This window comes from Lepidothrix coronata, unplaced genomic scaffold, assembly GCF_001604755.1.
Source record: "Lepidothrix coronata isolate B3197 unplaced genomic scaffold, Lepidothrix_coronata-1.0 Scaffold358, whole genome shotgun sequence".
NCBI classification, from domain to species: domain Eukaryota; kingdom Metazoa; phylum Chordata; class Aves; order Passeriformes; family Pipridae; genus Lepidothrix; species Lepidothrix coronata.
Window position 1 is genome coordinate 53,587 of NW_016690538.1, and position 10,835 is coordinate 64,421.

Sequence of the window (10,835 nt, forward strand, 5' to 3'; positions counted from 1 at the left end):
GTGTCTTACCCACATATTTCCCCAAAAGAGAGAAAGTTTCATCACTGCCAGAGCCAGCCCGGGGTTCTGCTGCACCTCTGGCAGGTGAAGCTCATTTTCTCCTCAACTGAGTCATCGCTGCTCTTCTGCTTTTCACATCCAGTTTAATGCAAAAGGTAGAGCAGAGGCAGGAGTTAACTTCTGATGAGCCTGAGCTACATGGGATTAATTCTCAGAGACTAATGAGTCGCCAGGCCATCCCAGCTCCATCTGGGTAAGTTTGTTGAGCCCTGGGAGCCGTGCCAGGAGCTCTAACAACCAGAGCCGCAGCACAAACAAGCCCATTCAAACACAAATGGTGCTCGAGACACCAGCCCAGCCCCAAGGACAGGCAGTGCTGCTGCTGCTGCTGCTGCTGGGGAGAGCAGAGAAACTCACAATAAATGAGATTATTATGGATGGCTGCACCCGAATCCGGGCTGTAGAATCCTCTTCCTACAGGGGGATACACAAATTGCAGGCAGACCCTGTAATTGCCACTGGGAGCTGGAGGAGAGGCCGGTTGCAATCACAAACCAAACTGCTCTTTGGCGAGCAGGAGGGAGAGGAAGGCAGCCTGACAGCCATTTCCAGCCAAGGAGAAAGAAGGAAGCACGAGGCACTGCCCCAAGCTCTCCAAAATAGTACGAGATTTCCACTAAAATGCAAGGAAGGAAACACGTTGCTTTGAGGCCAGGCCAGGAAAGGCTCCTCGTTATTTTTCTGAGTGCAGTCATTAACAGCTCTCTGCCCCGAGCTTCCTGGCCCTCAGAACGATTCCACACTCTGGATGGGTTGGGATCAGCAGGGTCACCGAGGCAGCAGCACCCAGGGAACACCCAGAGGGACCCCCATCCTTCCCCTGCCCTTGGCCAGGGTTTGGTGTTGGCATTCCTTGTCCCAGCCTGGGTTAACAGCCAGCACTGAAGTCATGACTGGGAGCACCATGATCCATCCTCAAGGAGGGGGGGGGAAACCAAGAAGTCAAGTTCTTCCTTAAAAAAAACAAGAAGAAAAACTGCCTTCCCATGGAGGCTCCCCTGTGCAGGGTCAGCCCTGCCAGGCAGGGCTTGGGGCCCAACCTGCAAGAGCTGCTTTGTGCAGCCACTTTGGCACCTCATTTCCACTGGGGAACCACTGCTGGCCCCCGGACTGAATTCTGATGCCAGACTAAATTTGGTGCCTGCAGGGACTCAGGGACAGGGCTCATCCTGCCCCTCTGGGTGCCCAGAGCTCTCCCTGGCCCTCCCATCTGTGATACACCCAAAGAGATTGCGAAAGACTTTCAGTTTTGCAGGGAGAGGCCCTCGCTGAGCTCAGTGCAGAGGCACAGGCAGCTCTTAGGCCTAAACTCTGCCTTTCAAGTTATTTCGGGGTGTGAGGGAAGGAGGGAGAGTGTTTGCTTTGTAACCAAAAAGCTGCAAGAGCTTAAAATTGTCATCTGGGAAAGGAGGCCAAAAGCCGGCGCTATAAAACCTGCTTCGGAGGCAGAACACCCTTCTGCTTCATAAGCTTGATAAAGTAAACCCAACTGTATAAACTGGAATACTGGCACGGAATGTGCTTGAAGCAAATCCCCCACAGCCACACGGTATTTAACAAGTCGTATTTAACAAGTCGTTACAGTGAACCTCACGCAAAGTGTCACCACCACTTACCCCCCCCTTTTGTGGGTGTTCAGCACTGCTCAGGCTCGTAGAGGATCCCCTGTCCACAAGAGCATCCCCAAGCAGCTGGAACACGATGGCCTCAGTGGTGTCAAAGATGCACAAACCCCTCACTTCTCGCCCTGGAAGCGCCTTGGAGCATCACCAGCCCTGTTAGAAGAACGACCTCTCCCACCAGACATATGTTTGGACCTAAAAGTGGCTCCAAAAGCCGCTCCTCAGCTCGCCCAGGAGCAGATGAACTGCAGATTATTCCCGTGTGCTTTGGGAGAAGGAAGCGACAGCCAGGACCCAGAGCTGCTCTCCTCCCCTCAGTGTGAAAGATGGGACAGGGAGGCATTGTCAGAGTCCTGTCAAACGTAAAGCAAACTCCGGCCAGCGGGATAACACGGGCCCCAGACCGGCACATCAGCCTTCAGAGCCTTCGCCCAGACAGAAAAGCTTTTTCCCTGCACTTAAAGCAACAAACCCCCTCGGCTGGGAGCTCCAGCCAGCCCACAGGGCTTTTCCCAGCACAATTCCCACCAGTCCTCCCAAGGACACCAATCACTCAACGTTCTTAGTTCACCACGACAAAGTGTCACTCGCTGACGCTGCCTCCAGGGTCGGGACAAAAGCGTTAGAGAGGCTCCATGTCCAGGAGCCTCCTTGCCTGGCCACCCTCCAGGTCAGATCTGGCCTGGCCTCTGCCTTCAGGGAGAGGTGTCAGAGAATGTCCCATGTCACCTCAGCTCAGCCACAGGTCTGCCCAGACACCACAAAGGGCAGGACAACAGGGTTTCATCACTGTGGTGAAAAAAGCAAACAAGACCCAGAAGCTCAGGTGATCTGGAACTGCCCTCAGGAGGTCCCTCTGCTCACTCCCACTGAGCTGAGGACCCTGGTTTTCCAGTGCCTGGTGAGCACCTCTGGGGTTTGGGGGTCAGGTCTCACCACAAACAGCATCCCCTGGTCCCCCTTCTACGGGCAGAGTCCCCAGAGAGCAGCAGCTCCTGCTCTTCAAATCCTGACTTTAACTCATCCTTGCCAAACATTACCAAAGCAGCCATAGCTTGGCAAAACACATGCCTGAGAGCCCCCAGTTTAGAGCCAAAGAGCAGATTTCCAACACCAAAAGGTATTTTTGTCCAACAGGTTTCGAAGCCTTGGATGAACACGAGACAAAACCCAACATAAACCAGCAAGTCAACAACTTCCCTGGGCAAGAAGATGGAGAAAGACCATCTCTAAATCATCCTGTCGTGACCAAGTCATGTTTCCCTCCTGGTTTCTGGAGGGAAGATGGACTCTGCAGGATGTCCCTAAGGTTGCTTTACACTAAGAGACAAGGGAGAGACCAACCTGCAAGACCCCCAAGCAGGACTCGCGGGGAGCACCTGGACAGGGTGTTCGGTTTGATCCCATCAAACACAGCGTCCACCTCAACACTGCACCGAGCAGCATGGCCCCAGGCACTGCCTGTGGCCATATGGTTGCTCCAGGACCTTCTCCAGAACAGGAAGAACTACACAGGAAGTCCCTGAGCCCTCCACTGAGGTCAGAAAAGCCACCACTGAGCCTGGGTCTTCAGACCCAGAGGTCCATCTGTCTCCAGGGTGACAATGGGCAGGAGCACATCCCATCCCACTCCAGCTGAGGAACACGGCATGAGCTTCCCCATGAGCTCAAGCAAAAGCTCTTCCTTCTTCCTACACACCTCAACTGAACCCTTGCAGCCCAGTGAACAGCTATTCCAAAGGCAGAATCCCAGACACAGGCAGGCAGCCCCTGGATCTCGGCACTACGGCTCTCGGGTCGCCTCGTGTGTCTTCATTAACAGTGATCCATCTTCAGCCCTGCTCTCCCTCCCAGCAGGGACAGCAGCAGTGCCAGAGATCTACTACAGGAGAGAGAAATAATTCAGGTTTAAGGAAGGAAGGAAAAGCCTCCGAGACCCACTGTTCCTTCCCGAGCCGAGATAATTACAAGAAAGCCACGACAAGCCTTGGAGGACGCAGTATTTTACCTAGGAAATGCCTGAGTGACCTAGAAACTGGAGTCCCATTTCCTGAAATTATTTCACCACTTCAGAGCCCTTGTTTCAATGAAAGCAAGGGGAAAAAAAAAAAGCTGCTGAAAATGAAACATAAGAGCCCAGGTCGAGCTGGAACATATTTTTCCCCGCAATGTGTGTGAATGGTTTGAAGGGAAGAGCAAAGGAACGGGAGAGTGAGAACCTACGGATAAAACTCCTGCCCGTGAATTAAAACAGCTGAACCAGCAGCAGCAGGATGGGGCCAGGAAGGCACTGTGCTCCTCTGCTCGTAAAGGAAAAATATCCTGTCCCACCTGTTATTATTCCATCCCACCTGGGCACTTTGCTTTATTCAGCATTCAGAGGCGCACACGCTTCACGTCGCCACGATTTGATACACGAGCCCTAAAATCAGAGGGGAGCAAGAAATATTCCAAACAGAAGCAATGTGTAGAAAGCTGGGGCATTACAGTGAGTTGTTTAAGTGTTTTGGGGGTGAACAGAGGTGTGATTTCCCAGGTAGGAGTTTTCCATAACTCAGAGGTGAGACCTCACGTGGGGCAGGATGCGGCGTCCTAAACGGGCTCCTACACACGGGGGGCTTTGCAGGCACTGGAAACGGGGACCTGCCAAAAAGCAACGCCATGAAGCACCTCAGGAACAAATCCCACATCCCAAACAGGATCCTCTCCCTTCTCCACATGGAATAAAGTCCCATTTTTAACCCTTCTGTCCCTCTGGAATCTCCTCGGGGATGTCTCCGTGGGGCTGGGAAAGCACCAAGTCCCAGACCCAAAATTCTCCAAACCCTCCATCCGCAACTTTTGAGGGAAAACCCCTCAAGATCTGCAAAAGAACCATTTTCTTGATGTTGGAAAAGGTCTCCAGGATCACAGAATTCAAGAAAAACCTCCCAGGAAATACAGGGCAGCCGGAGCTTTCCCATTGGAGCATCCACAGGGAAAGATAGCACAGAATTAGTGAAAAATAGTCATAAAACCCTCAACGCCCTGAAAATATCCAGCGGGACACTGAGGCTGATCCATCAAGTGGTCGGTGGAGAATTTTGAGGCCAGTTTTCCAAGTCTTCCTCCCATCCCAAGCTGCTGGTTTGGCAGCTCCAGCTCCTGAGACCCCCGAAATCCCACCTTCAAGAACCCCGGGGGGGGACAACGACACCACAAAGCACCTCAGGAAACAGGAAACAAAGCAGTGTGAGTTGGGAAGATGGGAGATATCCACACTGAGGGCCAACATCCCTTGGGAACTTCTCAGCACCTCCACCAGACGAGGCACTTGCTCATTAAACCGCTGCCACACTCGGGACCACAACTGAGGATCCGGATGCTGAGCAGTGCTGGGCTCTGACACAAACTCCAGGTAGGCAACAGTGAGCTCTGCCATATAAAGACTCCTAAATCTGACTGAGGTCGTAGATAAACCTCCCCAGCCCTGTTTTGACACCGTCAGTGTGCCCCATCCTGCTGGATGCTCTGCTGTGTCACATTTTTGGGGTCCAGCGGTGCATCCCGGGAGCTCCGGTGACAATCTCAGTCTGGATCTCGCCTCCCTCTGCTCCTCATCTATTTTACCAACGCTCAAAAAAAAAAAAAGGAAATATTCCTACTGCTGGAAGAGCAGAACAGGCAGCAAGTGGCTGCCAGACCTGCCTGCAGATCCCACCGCAACGGGAACGACACAGGGGGGACCTCACATTAATTACATTAATTGGCAAAGCTTTCCCTCCCCACACACAGCTCCCTTCAGCTTCACCAGCCGAAGTTCAGCCTCACTTTCCAAAACTCCAAGGCTCTGCAGCACCTCCAGCCATGGCCACGACCAGCCAGACCTCTGGAAACAATCGATTTTAACTAATTGCAACCATTAATTGCTTAGCGATTAAAGATCTGTTGCCTTCGCCTCAGCAGACTCAGCACCGACAAGAGGCTTTGGGCAGCCACCCAACAAGCCACGTTCTGCTCCAAGTGTGCTCTCCTCCCTCTGGAAGCAGTTAAAGGGGATAAGGCAGCTCGGTGACACAGGTATAAATACACTCACTTTCCCCGGCGCTGCCAAGTCCGTAACACGCCGAGGGCTGTGAACGGCGGCTCTTGGAGTAGGATTGTTATTCCAAACAGTGCCGAAGGTATTCGGAGCGAGGGCTCTGCCAGCCTGGGCTGGAAAACGTTCTCCACAAGCACAAAACCCCCAGCTGTGCAGAGCTCTGCTCCCTGCAGCACCACGGGCGTCCCAAAGGCAGGGAAGGGGCGAACTCCGAACCACGGAGAGGTTTGGGATGGAAGGGACCTCGCAGACCCCCTCACTCCAAGCTTCACTCTGCTCAGGACTCCAGCCACAACTTGCATCTCACACTGAAGGAGCTCAAATGTCTTTTTTTTGGGAGAAGGGGAGGAAAAAGTCTGAATACTCGCTGCTTTTAGGGCTTTTTGGCGGCCTTGCCCACAAAGGGAGCTCAGAGCTCCATGAAGAACCCCTGGCGTGGGCAGCAGCTGGCAGGGCGGCTTTGTTTGTCCATGAACCAGCTCCCCTCGGCTGGCACAGTGGCTCCAGCACTGCTGAGATCCCTCACACAGGGTGGGACAGCCAGTGGCATTCCAGACTCTCCGGGGCCAGCTCGCTCCTGCAGTGGGAGCGGCAGCGCCGTTCCCAGTCCCTGCGCTGCTCCCTGGGAGCCACACGCACTGCTTTGGGTGGAAAACCTCAAAAAACGGCTGCTCTCACTTGGGAGCTCCACTCTGCACCTGTCCTGGGGTCCCTGCTCACCTCCTGCAGCAAACAGGACACTTGGGGCTCAGGGAATTCACCTCCCTCCCCCCAGCTCAGAGCTCAGAGGGAGAGCCAAAAAAACCCCCACAATAAACCTGGGCTTAGCCAGGGTGAAGCCTCTCTGTGCTGGGGCTGAGGAGAACCCCAAATTCCTGGTGTTCCAAACCCAAGGGTCCCACTCCACAAAGGCATGGGAGGACTGACTCTGCCCCAGGTGTGCAGGAGGGGGGAAAAGCAAAGGAGCCTTCTGGAATTCCAAGCAGGAAACTGAACTTCAGAGAAGAAATTAAGCCAAACTCCCCACGAGCCAAGACTAATTGCAGCAAAACACACCACAAATACCAGCTCTGGAGAGGGAGAAAAACCCCAGCACGAATATCAACCAGTGGCTTGGAGAGGAACCTCTGTGGGCACCTCCACGGCTGGACAGTGGGAATGGGTAGTGGGAGTGGACACTGGGAATGTTGGTGCTCTCCAAGGCATGTCCTACGGCTCATCTGGGAGTTTAATCTCTCTAAGCAGATTCCCACACACCTCAAGCCCAAACAGGAACCACTTCTGGCTCCCCAGGAAAACCCAGGCCACTGGCTCAGCCCACCCCACTCACCCATGGTGCTCCCAGTCCCTTGGAGCCAAAACTGTGAAACCAGATCGCTTGAAATGGGGCAAAAATAATGAATGAATTACAGGAAGCAACAGGTCCCCAGTCCTGAAGGTCTGTCACAAAAAGGTTATTTTCTCCCAGCATTTCCTCTCTGACTGCAACACAGTTCGGAGCTGAATGACCAGGGGAAGAGCAGTTTTGGTAATCTGGCCTCAATTCTCAGTGCCAGGAATGTGAAAACAAACAAACAAACAAACAAACAAAAAAAAAAAAACAAGAAGGAAAAAAAAAAGTCCCCAAGAAAGTCCAGAGGATAAATAAACCCAAACAGACACGCAGCAGCATCACATGTGATGCAGCAGAAAACGAGTCCAAAGCCAAATCCAAGCCAGAGATGTTTTGCTAACACACAAACCACACTGTGGGTGCAGAGCCTGTTGTGCTGAGCCCTTCCAAACACAGCTCCACGTGTCCCCACTGTCCCCCCTCAGCACAGCTCCTGCTCCTCCAGCTGCCTCCTCCCTGGAACCGCCGTGAGCTGAGAGCAGCTCCCGGGGCTTCCAGGAGCATGGAAGGAGCGTTTGCTTTCTTAGAAGGGTCTGGGTTGGAAGGAACCTTAAAGGTCATGTGGGTCCAACCCCAAAGCCTCCCAGCCACCCCCCGCCCACCCGCTTGTGCTTCCTCTCTCCAACTTCCCCATCTCCCAAAACGGGAGAGGGAGATTCCCTGCCTGCCCCATGCCACATCCCCAAACCTCCTTTTATCCACCCTGAGAGTGTCCTCCTCACCCAGTGTCTTCTCTGGCAGGGCTCTGAGGGGTTTTGGAAGAGATGGGAATAAAGACGTGACCGAGAAGTTGAGATTTTTTTGAAGCCACGTCCTTCTATTTTGGCCATCTCCCTCCATCTCCCAGCCGTGCCACGGGGATCCCAACTGTGCCACAGGGATTGCAGAGTGCTTCCACAGGGACTCAGAACTGCCACAGTCAACCAGCTCAGAGAGGAACCTGCACCTGCCAAGGTGGGCTCAGCAAGGCCTGTTCACCTCACACCTTCAGCTCACAGTGAATAAACCAAGCCAGAGCACTAAAGGAGCCCTGGGAAATGCTGGAGAAGGCTGGAAAACAAGGAACCTTGAGAAAGCAGAAATACGAGGAAGAACAAGTAGAAATTCCTGTCAGAAACAGCCCTCACCAGGGCAGAGCCAAGTCAGAGTGAAAGAGGAATTGCGAGAGGGAGGTTTAACACATTCCCGAAGTTTGTGTTCAGCTCTTCCTTCTCCTCCTCCGGGGGAGGGAGGGAAGATCCCAGTCTCCAGCGCTCTGATGCAAACCACGTCCAGCTCCGAGCTGTTCGGTGTCAGAAGGATACTGGCAAATTGGAAGGGATTCAGGAAAACATGGATAACAGCTGGAGGGATTGATTTCCAAGGGAAGATTAAACTATCTGGATGCGCAGCTTGGCGGAGCAGGAGGAGGGTGGACACGATCCCTGTGGACAGTTCCTCGCCAGGCAAGTGCCAGGGAGCAGGGGAAGGGTCCAGTGTCCCACAGCCCGAGATCACCAAGGGCTGGCACCCAACTACAGAAATCCAGGGCTGTGTGGTCTCCCAGCTCCTCAATTCCCAACCAACTTCCAGTATCAGGAATAAAACCCTCTTCTGAGAGAAGCCCTTCGTTACCAACCTGGCGGGTTGAGTTCACCCCCCACCCGCTGGTGGGTCTCCCGAGCCCTCCATCACTTCAGCCCCGTGGAGCATTTGGAGTTGGCAGCAGGACTCCCCCCCTCCTGCCACAGGAGGTTGAATGTGAGCTCTGGCTTTAAGGAAATGAGGATGTCAACCCTCCTCGTTTTCCAAACGGGAATTTGGCTGCTCAACCCACCTCCCACACCTTCTCCTCCGCATTTAAACACTGGAGTTATTCTTAGTCTCCGCTGAGAAAACCCCAACGTAAAAGCCCGTCCAACCAAGCCAGGGGTTGGAATGGCTGTGGATTCCTCCCTGGTGTTTTAGGGAGAACTAGAGAAGCCCTCTGGACCATCCCTGGGGGAAGGAAATCCCTGCCCAACAGGCGCAGTGGAATGGGAAGTTCACTGCAGTTGGTGACACTTTTAAGTTGAACCAGAGCATCCTTAGAGGGACCTGAGCAGGGAAAGGGGTGACACCTCCACAGGGACAACGAGGGACTCAGGGAAGAGGTGACAAAGGAAGGGGCAGAAAGAGTAAAAGGGGGCGAGCTGAGCAGAACAAGGAGTTTGTGGGGTCTCACAGGGCTTGTCTCACACCTGAGCCAGCCCATCCCTTCCTGAGGGGCTCCAAACCAGCGCTCCCAGCAGTGGGAAGTGACAGCTCCAAGCTGGAGCTGCTGAGAGGCGACAGATCCCACGGTGCCAGGTGAGCAGGGGCAGGAGAACCCTCCCCAGTTCCACCAGCTCACGGGAGTCAGAGCCCCCAAAGCCCCCCAGGGGGAATTAACCTCTGGCTCTGACTTCAGAAGAAAATTACTGAAACTCTCCAGCTGCTGCTGTTTGCATGTTTCTGCTGCTTCCTTCACTCACTGGGGGGGGAGTCACCAACCCCCCGGGACCTGAGAGCTCCCCACCTCACCCCAATCCTTATGGATACCTCCAACCCCTCCACGTCCCTTCCACACCTGCTTCCCACACTGAGCCCCCCACACATGGCTCTGGATGCCCCCCGAGCTGCCCCAGAGGAGTCACAGGCCACCACACTGCGCCCAGACCCCTACTCACCCCGGAGGACTGAGTCCAACCCGAGGGGCTCCCCCAGGACCCCCCCCAGGGCTCCTCCAACCCCCCCAAGGTCCGGTATCTCCCACCCCCAAGGACATCCCATGTCTCTCCAGGGCCCCCCAGGCCCTGCACACTGAAGGGTCTCTCATATCCAAAGACATCCCCCTCCATTCCCTCTCAGCTTCCAAAGCGCCCCCATCCCCTCCCAGACCCTCAAGACCCCCCAGTGCCTCTCCAGGGCTCACTCCCACGATCCCCAAGACTCCTCTCTCTTTAAAGCCCCCTCACATTTGCAACCCCTCTCTCGTTACCCCTATTCGCAACCCCTCATATTCCCCAGGGACCCCCACAAACCCTGAGACATTCCCCCCCCAGGCCCCCCAAAAGCCCCCCTAGCCTCCCAATTCCGCGGTTCCCCTGCCGAGGCCCCCAGCCCTGAGCCCCCTCCAGACGCCCCCAATGCCGCTGACACCCCCAGACCCCCCCAGACCCCCAATTCCGGGGTCCCCGCCGGGGCCCCCCGCGCTCCCCCCGGCCCCGCCCGGGCCCCTCGCTGCTCCTCGGCCCCGCCCCGGGGGGCGGGGCACGACCGCCATTGGCCGCCGCGTCCGCCGCTCGGGAGCTGCGCGCGATCCGATTGGCCGAGGCACGCTGTCAGTCAGCGCAGGGGGGCGGGGCGGGCGGAGCCGCTGCCGCACGAAAACTCGGGGAGAGTTGTGGGGGGGAGGGGCCGGCCGGGGGTCCCACCGCCCCCCGGGCTCCCCGGGGCTCCCCCCGCCACCGCCGCCACCGCCGCCGCCCCGGAGCGGCCTCGCCGCCGCCGCCCCCGGTGCCGCCGTTACCTGAGGGAGCCGGGGCCGGGGCCTCGCGCTGGCGCCGCTCGCGCTGGGGCTCGCGCCGCCCCCCCCGCCGCGCCCCCGGAGCGGCCTCGCCGCCGCCGCCCCCGGTGCCGCCGTTACCTGAGGGAGCCGGGGCCGGGGCCTCGCGCTGGC

At 55.9% G+C, this 10,835-nt stretch overlaps 1 protein-coding gene across 3 annotated transcripts in view; it reads right to left on the reverse strand.

The window, feature by feature from the left end:
• ATF7 (activating transcription factor 7) overlaps nucleotides 1–10,833 on the reverse strand; it is a 60,440-nt gene extending 49,607 nt beyond the window's left edge. The window contains exon 1 of one of the 3 annotated variants that reach the window (XM_017838789.1): nucleotides 10,803–10,833. The gene's annotated coding sequence lies outside the window, so the exon portion shown is untranslated. Of the gene's footprint in view, nucleotides 1–3,381; nucleotides 3,490–10,685; nucleotides 10,745–10,802 lie in introns of those variants that run through there. The other 2 variants (XM_017838788.1, XM_017838787.1) reach the window with 2 other exon arrangements.
• Between the last annotated feature and the right edge of the window lie 2 nt (nucleotides 10,834–10,835).